The sequence below is a fragment of the Xenopus laevis genome, chromosome 5S (genome assembly GCF_017654675.1).
Source record: "Xenopus laevis strain J_2021 chromosome 5S, Xenopus_laevis_v10.1, whole genome shotgun sequence".
NCBI classification, from domain to species: Eukaryota; Metazoa; Chordata; class Amphibia; order Anura; family Pipidae; genus Xenopus; species Xenopus laevis.
The window spans coordinates 62,555,203-62,568,321 of record NC_054380.1 but is presented as its reverse complement, the minus strand read 5'-3'; the positions used below and the strand labels follow the sequence as shown (position 1 = coordinate 62,568,321).

Below are 13,119 nucleotides of genomic sequence, written 5' to 3'. Positions count from 1 at the left end.
TTCAGCACAATTAGAAATATAAAATCTCAACTTTACACAAACCGGTTGATGGATACCTGGCGAATTTGTCACCCCACTGATAGGGACTACTCTTATTTTTCACAAGTGCACCAGACTTACAGCAGGATTGATTATTTGTTTGCGTCACACTTTGCACTGGATTGGGTGGTGGACTGCAGTATAGGCATTCAGTTGCTATCAGATCACGCACCCATATTTCTTACCGTTATTATCCCCTCATTAGAGCGTAAAGCATGGTCATGGAGGTAAAACGAATCCCTGCTCAGGGACACAGATTGTGTAAATGAAATAAAGGCCAAAATTGCCTATTTTAGAGACATACATAAAACTGATACTACCCACCCGGTGACAAAATGGGAAGCGCTTAAAGCGGTTCTCAGAGGCATCTTTATAAAACATGGTACTAGAATGAAAAGAGCAAGGTCTAAACGTATATCTGATTTATATACCAATTTATGGTTTGCAGAAATCTAAATGTTATTTTTATGAGCATGGCAATAAGCCGGGGAAAGCTCTAGCACGTGCTCTTAAACAGAAATTGAACACCTCCTTTATTTCGGCTATAAAAACCCGAACTGACAAGGTGGTGTTCAGAACGCGAGAAATCGCCACTGTATTACAAAAATACTATACAGATTTGTATAATATTCAGAACCCCCTACAGCATACTGATAAACAATTTGTAGCCAAATTGAAGGATTATATTCAGCAAACTGCACTCCCCTGTCTTAAGCAGGATGATATTGATGCCTTAGAGGACCCGATAACTATGACAGAATTATTACAATCTATGAAACATGTCAAATCGGGGAAAGCACCGGGCCCGGATGGGCTTACTGCTTTCTTTTATAAAACGGTACAGGATGATATTTCAGATTTCTTACTCTCTGCTTTCAATAACTTTGATTCTACTCTTAGAACCCCCATGACTATGCTGGATGCTCATATCTCTCTGATTCATAAACCCGGGAAAGACCCTTTGGCCTGTTCGAGTTACCGGCCTATATCACTTTTAAATGTAGATACTAAGCTCTATGCCAAGATACTTGCAGAGCGACTTCAGATTCACCTCCCATATCTTATTCATTCAGATCAGGTTGGTTTTGTTCCCGGCCGAGAAGCTAAAGACAATACTTTGAAAGTTATTACAATCATGGATATTGCGCAGCGTCAGGGGATCCCTATATTGGCTCTGTCTACTGATGCTGAGAAAGCGTTTCCTGCAAGAAACTTTGTCACAAATCGGATTAGGGCCCAAGGCTAAACAACGAATTATGGCACTTTATTCGACCCCCCAAGCTAGAATCAGGGTAAATGGGACCTTATCGGAACCAGTGAAAATACACAATGGGACGCGACAGGGGTGCCCTCTGTCCCCGTTATTATATGCTTTAGTTATGGAACATTTGGCTGTAGCAATTAGAACTAATCCAAACATTACCGGAATCGCTATAAAAGGGAAAGCGCATAAATTGGCTTTGTACGCAGAAGACCTGTTGACCTTTATATCCAATCCGATTGTATCTCTTCCAGTACTGATGTCAGAATTTAAAATGTATGGGGATTTTAGTAACTTTAAAATTAATATGGATAAATCTGAGGCATTGAATGTTTCCTTACCAGCCAATATACAACGTGTACTGCGGTCCAACTATCCATTCCGGTGGAGGGCGACATCAATAATATATCTGGGTGTCAATGTTTCGGCAGATCTAGATAGGCTTTACCAACTTAACCATGAACCCCTGCTTACCCAAATCAAAAAGGATCTCATAAAATGGAGCCCCCTTCACATCTCCTGGTTTGGGCGTATAAACACAATAAAAATTAATGTATTGCCAAGAATTCTTTATTGTTTTCAAACCATACCCATTCGACCTCCTAAATGTTTTTTTGATAGACTACAATCTGCTTTTATTGATTTTGTCTGGGAGGGCAAGAAATCCAGGATAAGTAAAAATATTTTAGAAAGACATAAATCGCGTGGAGGTTTAAGTCTTCCTTGTCTGAGAAAATACTTAAGGGCAACTGTAATTAATAGGATATTAGAGTGGTTCCACCACCATGGGACTAAACAATGGATTCAGATTGAACAATCATTACTGGATAGACCGTTACAGGCCTTATGGTGGTTAAACCCTTTATTGCGACCTGATGCTTGCACACTTCCCAAGATATGCAAGGATACTCTCCTGCAAGCCGATCAGTTTCTTAAAGTGTCACCATCTCTTATTACTCGTAATGGTCCTCTTTCCCCAATAATAGGAAACCCTGATTTTCCTGCAGGTATGACCCGAGGCCTCTTCTTGGGGAGGAGATATAATGAGAGTCTTTACTGTTCTCAAGTTTTACAGAACCAGCAGCCTGTATCTTTGCCGACCCTATGCCCTCTAGAGGCTGACACTTTCCTCTTGCGACTAAAATATACACAGCTCCAACACTGGCTAAAGAAGCTGATGAGTACTTGGCCTCGCAATTTGTCACTTTCTGCTTTTGAAGTGTTGTGTTCTCAAGATTTACCAGTGCGGCATGCAATATCAGTGTTGTACAATTTATCTGATCCTGGATCGGATAATGTGTTACCTAAATATACGGTTAAGTGGGAAAATGAGTTGCAAACACTATTTACGAGGCAACAGTGGGAAAATAGTTTTTTATTGACACACAAATTCTCCATTGCGTGCAAAACTCAAGAAACTAATTATAAAATTTTATCCAGGTGGTATAAATGTCCAGATATTCTACATGCAATTTACCCTACCGTCTCAAATCTTTGTTGGAGATGCAATAGGGAGACCGGATCTCCTACACATATCTGGTGGTCTTGCGCTAGCCTACAGCCATTTTGGGCGTCTGTATTTCGAATAATGGGTAAATTAACTGGATTAGAATGGCAGCCAACACCGGCTGTGGGTTTGTTGTCAATACTACCAGGTTCTGCTACGAAATACAAAAGATCGTTAATTGGTTTTTGCTTAGGAGCAGCTAGATCTGTTATCCCCCGCCACTGGAAATCTGTTACTCCCCCATCCATTGCTGACTGGATCAGTGAAATGGGTAATATCATGCGGATGGAGGAATTACTCAGCTATTTCCATATGAAGCAAGAGGCTTTTGTAGGTACTTGGTCTCCTTGGGTACTTTATCTGGAACAAAATCAATGAAAATAGCCACACATGGACTAGGAGCTTACTTACTAGACTGTTATACTTTGTGTCTATTTTGCTAAGATAGAACCATGTTGTTGGATGGGCTTGTGACCAAGTGACTTTTCCTTTTCCTTCTCTTTCATCCTTTCCTTTCTCCCTTTTTTTTTGTTGTTTATCACGTCTTTTGATTTGATTGATGGCATCTTACAGAAGCTTATTTGTACTACCGGACATATGCTCTCATTGGAATTTGCTTTCGATTTGCTGAAACTGATGTATGTATTGTTTCCTCATGTGTTATCATATATAAAGTCCTGACAAAAGTGTGTTTGAATCATTGTTCTGTGGTTCACAAGCTGCTGCTGAAAGTCTGCTCACAGGTGCAGGTTAATTAAAGTGACTGATTCAGCTTGTATATGCAGTGCTCAGAGTGCAGAAATGAGCAAGAAAAACAGAAATGGGTCTGTGAAAGCAAGAAGTTTGCTGAATGTGTGTCCTGAACCAGAGAAAAGTTTGGGAAATCAAAGTTATGCTGCTGTAAAATGTTACCACAAAATAATGTGAATTGTGTGACGAAACATAAAAATGCTGTTGAAGTTGTTTCTGCACTTATAAACCTGATGGAATTTAAAACATAACTTTAATATGATGAACTTTACCTGTCAAGTATTGAAATGTATTTTGGAAATGTTTCCTGGCTCTGCTGAGGTGGTGGTTGATGCAGTTCCCATACTACTGGAAGAGGTACAATGTGGGCAAGACCCTGATGTTCTAGAACAAGCTTTTGCTATACTTGAGATGTTGTCTCATACACATGGCAGGGCCATATTACAGACTGGAGACCTGGGTGGATGTTTATATTATATTGTAGCTCCCACCCTCTCCAACTATAGTCAGGTGATCTCACTGGTGTCTAATAAAAGGGCAGCCAAGTTTGGGAGTTTTACTTTGAAAGCAGCTAGTAAGTTGCAGGTAAAATGTTTTCGTCCCTTTTATAAAATGTATAATGAAACTATAGAATTCTTAATGAATCAGATGAAAATTGAGCATAGGACTGGCCAGATATGGGATGACTTTGACGTAGTTGGCCAGCTATACATATATATATACACATACATACGGTATATATGTGTATATATGTGTGTGTATATATATATATATATATATATATATATGTGTATATATATATATATGTGTGAATCATCAAGCCTTTTTTATGCTTTTGAGACATCCTCGCTGAAATGTCTATGCATGATCAAATGTCTAACTTCATGTTTTCTTTCTGCAATTAGCCTATAAAAGATTTTTTTTCTGAAGAGGTTGATGCAACATTGGTATGAAGAGAATCAGACAGTTAAACCTACAGTTGTTCAAAAACCATTCAGTGCTGACTTATGCAATTCTAAAATAGCATACCTTTTGTTCAGTTGGACAGCTGCTCATTCTGAATTAGAGATTATCTTAATGAAATTTTTTTTCTCAATAAATAAACACCTTCTGACCCAGAGAAAGGTCACAGTATGTGATTGAAACTTTGGTTCACACCGTTTTGTTAAAAATATGTAATATACTTTATAAGCCCTAATGAATGCAGTGGCGTTTTGTGTTTTCTTTTATTTTTTTTTTGCCTGCATCCAGGTAATGGCTTACTGAGTGGTCTCCACTGGAAATTCCAGTGTGCCCCATTTTGAACAAGCTGAGGATTTAGAAAGAAACAATGCACTGATAATTTGCCATGGTGATGATTTGTTGCGCCTTAGTTCTCGCCTGTTCTGATATATAAATGTTAGGTATAGTTTTTTGTTTGACTTCCAACCTAATGCACCCTCATGGGTCTTGTTATGCATCAGTGTCTGCAGAGGTATTCCTGCATTACTGGCGTCCTACCACCATTCTCTGTTTATCGTTCTGACATGACAGTTTTTCTTACTAGATGTTCTCTATCTTACAGAATACATGTTTCTTATTGAGTCTGTGTTTTTTTTTTGTTTTTTTTTACTGTGTAGGCAGGGCTTACTTCAAAGTTTTCCATTAGACTGTATATTTTGCTGATTAATTTCACCATCGCCTAAGTGAAATATTGTAAGTCTGCAGGTCAGCATGTTTAGGGCTTTTTACCTAGAGAAACAAATACGAAGGCTAAAAGATTTATTATTGCTGTTCCACGTATGTTCCTCAAAAAAAGTTTATTTGAACACATTCCATTTGTAGAAATACTGCAATAAAATAACATTAAAACTCTGCTCATTCAACACACTTTTTGTTTATTATTGTCGTCCAATATTTTACTTTCACAAACTTTTTGGTTTCCAGTGCAGTTAAAGTCCTTGGAATGGCATAGAACAGCTGCCTTCACTATAGTGCCCTTTTGGCTTGTAATGATTTGGTTTCTTTCCAGCAGCAAAAGTAGCAGATGTGGAGAAGTGTGATATGTATAAGTTTTAAAAGTATGCACAAATGGGAGATTCTGCTATTCAAGAAAACACAAAGGTTATTGTAAATGTGGAAAGTCAGTGGGTATATATACTTTGCAAACAAAAAGTCATTAAATATATACATGAAAACATTTCTTCTGGGTTCCTTCTGTTTGTATACATGAGAGTGGTTTTATTCATATTCCCACATGTTGTTTTAAATGTTAAACTGGGGTTTGAGCACAGCTACGTAATGATTCTTTTAAAATAGGATGCTGTACAATGTTTTCACCATGCTCAGTGCAGCAGTTTTAAAATTGTGTAGCAATAAAGAAAGGTTTGAACTGCAGAATAGGATCAAAAGTACATTTTATAATGAGAGAAAACACGTATAAATGACGCATTCTGTTAAATTAATCCCACAACATATTACATTAAGTGTACCTTTAAAATGTTTGCTATGAGGTGCAGATTGATTTTCATTCACCAAGATACTTATTAGTTGTACTGACAGAAACCCATTTTTCAAAAAAACAATACGATTGTAAGATCTTGTTTATTTCTCTAACCACAGTTTCAGTAGTTTCTCTATGCTTAGATAGTCATTTTGTTTATATATTACCTTATTCTAATAGTACAACCTTATGGACATTTTTGAGCATAACTGTAGAAACTAAAAAAAAAAATGCATCTTTTTAACATTGAAAGAGGAAGTTCATCTTAAAACAAACTTTAGTATAATGTGAGCACTAATACTAAAACTAAGACTGTCTGCAGTTGTGTTTTTTTTTTTTGCAGTTTGTGAATTATTCTCCATTTGTTCTGTCCTAATATGAACTTTAAATTTGTTACCTTTGAGTTAATCATTAGTAATAATTAGTATCATATATATATATAATATATTCTGAGACAATTTGCAATTGGTTTTTATTATTTGTGGTTTTTGAGTTATTTCAGTTTTTATTCAGCAGCTTTCCATTTTGCAGCAATTTTCAGCAATCTAGTTGCTAGGGTACAAATTACCCCAGCAACCATGCATTGATTTGCATTAGAAACTGGAATATGAATAGGAGAGGATGTCATAGAAACATTTATAGCCCTAGAGAACATTTCTAGGTGGGGTCAGTGACCCCATTTCAAAGCTGGAAAGAGTCAGAAAAAGTTAAATAATTTAAAAAAACTATAAAAAATAAATAATGGAAACAAATTGAAAAGTTGCTTAGAACTGACCCTTTAAAAACCACCCCTTTTAATACTTTTAATACTATACTTAATGGGGCTTTGAGCTCAAACTAATTGCCCCTGTGTGCGATTTTTGTCCAGTTTAAATCCTGTTTTGACCCTTGCCTGCCTGACTACTCTGAACTCTGCCAGTCCTGACCCTTGCCTGCTTGACTATTCTGATTCTACCGTTATTGACTCTTGCCTGCCGATTCTTTGAACTCTGCCCGCACTGACCCCGGTCTGCATGACTACGCTTTTTTATCTATTCCTAGAACTGTACCTTCCATCCAAAACCTTGCAAATGACCGTGCCCCTTTGCCAGCCCAGAACTCTTGCTTGGCTCCTCTGGAGGCATCCGATTACCGGAGGGCTCCTCCTGAAGTGAAAGGCGGCTGCTACAGGCAGAAGCAGAGCCGAGACCAGGGAGCCTAGCACCTTTTCTGGTATAGGGAGCCGAGAACAATTGACTTGGGGGCAGATTTATCAAAGGTCAAAGTGAAAATTCAAATTAAAAAAATTCATATTTAAAGCTAATTTTTGTGTGCTTTTGACTAGGGAATAGACCAAATTTGATTCAAATTTGAAAAAAACTAGAAATTCTGAAATTTATCATGTACTGTCTCTTTAAAAATTAGACTTTGAAAAATATAATTTTTTTGAGGGGAAAAACTTTGAATCATACAATTCGAATTCGCTTTTACTTCGATTCTTACAATTTGAATTCGATCGAAAATGGACCTATTCGGCCAAAAAAACCCATTTAATTTCGGTTGGCCTTTTGAATTCAAATTTCAAAGTTTTTCAAATTCGAAATTCGACTCTTGATAAATCTGCCCCTTAATATATTATTCGAAAATTATATTTCATGTATTGGTATGTCTTTCATATTTTAAAATTATTTTTTTTAAATTAACTAAATAGGAGAGTTTGATGCAATCCAGAGTCCATCAACAGCCATGAAAGACCTTGATGACAGAACGTGTAGGAGCTCTGGGTCAAAATCACGAGGAAAAGGACGAAAGAATAACCCTTCACTTCCACTTGACAGCGATTTGGAGGTAAAACCTAAAATTTGCATTCATTAATGCCTAGGTCTTTCCAGATAAGGGACCTGGGGGCTTTCAGGATAAGGGGTCTTTCCTTAATTTGGATCTCCACACCTTAAGTGTAATAAAAAAAATAATTTAAACATTAATTAAACCCAAATTGATTGTTTTGCCTCCAATAAGGATTCGTGATTACTTAGATAGGATCAAGTACAAGGTACTGTTTAATTATAACAGATAAATGAAATGATTTTGAAAAAATTTAATTATTCGATTAAATTGGAGTCTATGGGAGACAGCCTTTTGTTATGTTTTGGTAGCCGAGGATGAGTTGAGTATAACAGTGCTTTTATTAGCTGAGTCATGCAGCAATTATACAACCGTAAGCTTTCACTTTTAAGCTACCAGAAAGTATGCACAGTATAAGTATGAGCACAGTGACATCTACAGGCCATTTGCATGAACACCACATATTCCCCCCTATAGTAGGAAAGCATTTGGACAGCAACAATTAAACAGTATGCATTTTAAAACAATATTATACATTCTTCACATCACAAAGTCCTTGGTCCATACAGGTAGTTTTATAACTCTCTCAGTACACCTTATAGGTTTACTTTCTTCAGGCCTATTGCAGTTGACATCAGGAGTAGTAAAATGTCCTTCATCAAATGGAGCTTCTCCAAAGTCATATCTAACAGGAGCAAGACGACTTGTATTCAATATGCGTCCATCAGACAGTTCATATGTGTATGGTCCTCGCTGGTGTCTCACTTCAAGTGGTTTAGTAAATTTAGATTGTCCTTGTTTCAGTATTCCTGGTTTCTTAATTCTGACTAAAGATCCAGGCTGAAAGTGTACTTCTCTGGTACCACATTTTCTGTCAGTATAATCCTTGCATTTGGCTTGTTGACGTTTCACAATGTCAGCAGTAGATGATTTTGTAGGCACAGTATTTTGTGGAAGTTTGATGTCTGTAACATGTAACTTGTGCGCATCTGTCTACCATGTAATAATTCAGCAGGAGATGATTGGGTTGTTACATGGCACGTTGCTCTGTAGTTATGTAGGAACTCTGTTGTAAATACTTTCCAAAATTTCCCAGTAAGATTTGCTGTGTGTAGTGCTTCTTTCAGACTTCTGTTAAATCGCTCGATTTCTCCATTTGCTTGTGGGTAAACGTGACAAACAATCAGCTCTCTCAATGCTGCTACAAATTGTTCTGTGGATTCACCATTACGTTGTCCACGTTGGCGGAATTTATATCTTTCAGCAACCACATTTACTCTTGGCACGAAAAAGTTCTTTATAGCAGTAAGAGCAGTTTCATAAGTATCATCAGGTAATGTATAAAATATATGCTGTCCCTCTGCTCCCAGGCAGTGAATAAGTAAAGCACGCTTTATAGCAGCAGAAATCTCCCCTTGGTCAGCAGCAATATTGTAATTTTCAAACATACAAATTCAAGCAGTAAAAGGTATTGTAGGCTCACCAGGGTTTGGAAGAAAATGTGCAGGCTGCTGCAGAGGTAGAATAGAAATCCTTGTCGCCATTTGTTATGTTTTGGTAGCCGAGGATGAGTAGAGTATAACAGTGCTTTTATTAGCAGAGTCATGCAGCCATTATACAACAGTAAGCTTTCACTTTTAACCCTTTAACCGCCAAGCACGTACGGCGTACATGCTGGCGGTTCAGGGCTCAGGCTGCCAAGAACATACATTGTACATTGTACGTTCCCCTGCAGCTGAGCACTTCTCTCTGCTTGCCCCCTGGGCAACGTGGCTGGGGGGCTGTCAAGTCGGATCTGCGACGCGATTGTCGCAGATCCGACTTTTAAAGTAGCAGAAGCGCAATGGAAGCGCTGCTGCTATTTCCTTACCTGCTCCACGTCGCACCATCCGCCCACTCACTTCCTGCTGCGCAGTAACTCTGCTAACACGCTGCCAGGAGTCCTCCTTCGGTTCCAGCGATCCTCCTGCTACAAAAACGGTAAGTGCACGTTTTTTACACACTTACCTGCACTTACACATACCTACAGTACATTTATACACTTACACAAACATTTTAGTAAAGATTGGAATGTTTTATTTATTTTTTTTATTTTAGCACACTTGGTCGATTTTGTATACTTATTTACACTTAATTACATGTATTTGCACACTCAGACAACTTTTATTAGTGCACAAATATGTATACACAAAAACTCACAAACTGGTGTTTTTTTTTTTATTTACTTATTCATTGTACCGTTTGTTTTGCCTAAAAACATGTTATTTTGACAGCGTGACTATTGGATAATCGATTTCGGCCACTAATTATGCTGTCGGATCAATTATTGTTATTTCATTGATTTACGCTATTTTTGTGGTTTTATTGCAATTTTATCCCTGCATTATTGTTCCTTATGTATCTTTAGTATTGTTTTGCTGTTTGGTGCTTTGGTATAGAAAGATAGATTTTACTTAGTTTGATTCGCCAGAATATATGCTTTCCAAAAATATATAGTTTTCTGGTGGTCTTTTTACAGTTTTGGGGTCTTACGGCACATAACGCACAGTTGGGGCTCTTTTCTGCAGCTTAGTTGGCTAGCGTGAAAATTCATATGCATGTTTTTCATTTGGGGTTCGTACACGCCAAATACTTAAATCTTTGCATATTGGGTATCAAACTATTCAGTAGACCTCTGACGTCCATATTTAGGGTGATTTTTCTTTATACGTAAAACATTGTGTGCGATAAATGCGGCAAACTGCAACAATTTTAGGAAATGTTGTAAAAACCTCTACGTTTAGAAAAGCTTTGCAGTTTGGTACTTTGGTGTAGAAAGACGTCTTTATCTTTTTTGGATTTGTCAGAATGTGTACTTTCCAAAAATATATATTTCGGGGGGGTCTTTGCTGTTAGGAGGGTCTTGAGGCACATAATATGAAGTCAAGGGTCTATGTTCACAGAAGGCGAATCGGCAGCGGAGAAAAATCATATGCACTATTTTCATTTGGGGTCCGCACATGCCAGCTGCCTTGGTATATCAATGCATATTGGGCATCAAACTGTTCAGTAGACCCTTGGCATCAATATATATGGTGTTTTACAATTGTATGCAAGAAATTGGGTGAGATAAATGCGGCCAATTGCAATATTTTTAGGCAATTTCAAAAATGTAAAAACTGTTGCTTTTATTGCCAAATTTAGGAAAGGCTTGCGACTTGGTACTTTGGAGTACAAAGACATGCATACCCAATTTGGATTCGCGGGAATGTGTTCTTTCCGAAAATATATGGTTTTCTGGGGTGAATGTACTTTTTTCTACCTTTGCTCCCCCCCAAAACTATGTATATGTGTTGATTTTGCAGTACCTGAAATGACAGACCATATGGGGGTCTTCCTTTTGGGGCCCCTATATGCCACATGCTTGGGTACACCTATACATATTGGGCATCAAACTGTTCAGAGGACCCTAGGCTTTCATATTTGGGGTGATTTGTCTTGATACCTAAAAGTATGTGGGTAATACGATGCTGCAGGGTAGAAATTTTGAGGTGACTTTTGGAAATGTCACCAAAATCACCAAATTTAGGAATGGTTTGCAGCTTGGTACTTTGGCGTGGAAAGACATGCATACCCAATTTGGATTTGTGGGAATGTGAAAATATATGGTTTTCTGGGGTGAACGTACTTTTTTTACTTTTGCCACCCCCAAAAAGATATAAATGTGTTGATTTTGCAGTATCTGAAATGACAGAACAAACGGGGGGTCTTGCTTTTGGGGCCCCCTATGCCACGTGCTTGGGTACACCTATACATATTGGGCATCAAACTGTTCAGTGGACCCCATGATTTCATATTTGGGGTGTTTTACATTGATACCTAATGATGTGTGGGAGATATGTTGCTGTAGAGTGGAAGCTTTGAGGTCATTTTTCAAAAAATTCACCAATTTCTATAAAACATTATAACTTTAGGAAACAATTGCAACTTGGTAGTTTGGAGTACAAAGATATTTTTACCCATTTTTGGTTCATCAGAATCTGTTCTTTCTAGTAATGGGTAGTTTTCTAGGGTAAACCTACTGTTAGCGGAATTTTTGGCCTTGAAATCAAAAGTATGCCGTTTGGGGAGCGTTGCTTTGGAAATTTGGTTGTGTACTGCTTGTAGATTTTGAGCTATACAAGTGAGAAATCTCCATAAACTATATATATTTGGTATTGCCGCGTTCAGGAGACATAGACCTTTCTAAATCGGCTGTGTTCTCGTACATAAAATAAATGATGTTTCTGATATATGTGATTGTTCTTTGTGAAACATGATTTTTTTTCATTTTATTAGACACTTAGAAGCCTATATTTTTTTACAGAAGTAGAATTACACCAAAATTCTTGCATATTGTGAAAGTTCAGGTTGTCCTGAAAAAAACAATATATTGTTTTCCTGGGTAAACTAAAAGACCACCCCAGGAAAGGCCCTTAAAGTGAAAGAGTGCAAAATATCTAAAAACTGCTTGGCAGTAGATGTTCGCATCTAGGACAAAACGGCCGGCAGGGAAATGTTTAACAAACACTACTATTGTTTATATAAATAAGCTGCTGTGTAGCAATGGGGGCAGCCATTCAAAGGAGAAAAGGCTCAGGTTACATATCAGATAGCAAATAAGCTCTGGCTGTCTAATGGTGTTATCTTTTATCCATTAGTTATCCTGTGCCTTATAGCTGGTTTTCAATTTCCGCAATTGCTCCCCAGCAGCTTGTTTATATGAACTATAGTAGTATTTCTGAAGCAAACAGATCAGTTTTACCAGTGCAGGGCAATAGTACATGATATTTTCATGGGAGTTGCAGACAGCATTACTTACTTAACACAACCCAATTATAACAACCAATTATAGACACGGACACATGCATGGTGGAGAATGGCCGCAGCTGTTGTTTATTAAATATCATATCAATCATAACATTAACCATTGCTAATGATACTAATACCTGCTCATACATATATTCCCAGCCAGCCTCTGCATCAGATCTCTGCAGCGGACCGCCTTAAAGATTAACAACAAATATCCTTAAGCCCCGCCAATTTTCCACCTAGCCAGGGGCATACCTCCATATGACACTTTTCTATAAACAACAATTAACCGCTGCAACAATATTTCTTTTTTTTTTTTTTATATTTATTATGTATTCATATATGTTATACAATAACAGGGTGGGTGGGTGGGATTTTCCAGACGATCCTCTCGCGTCGGCTGCCGATGAAGAATGAAGAGCGTTC

General features: G+C 37.7%; 1 long non-coding RNA gene across 1 annotated transcript in view; it reads left to right on the top strand.

Moving 5' to 3' along the window:
* The first annotated feature begins 7,733 nt into the window (after positions 1–7,733).
* LOC108704787 overlaps positions 7,734–13,119 on the top strand; it is an 88,925-nt gene continuing 83,539 nt past the window's right edge. Inside the window, exon 1 of the long non-coding RNA XR_005961572.1 lies at positions 7,734–7,866. This is a non-coding gene — a long non-coding RNA (uncharacterized LOC108704787). The remainder of the gene's footprint in view (positions 7,867–13,119) is intronic.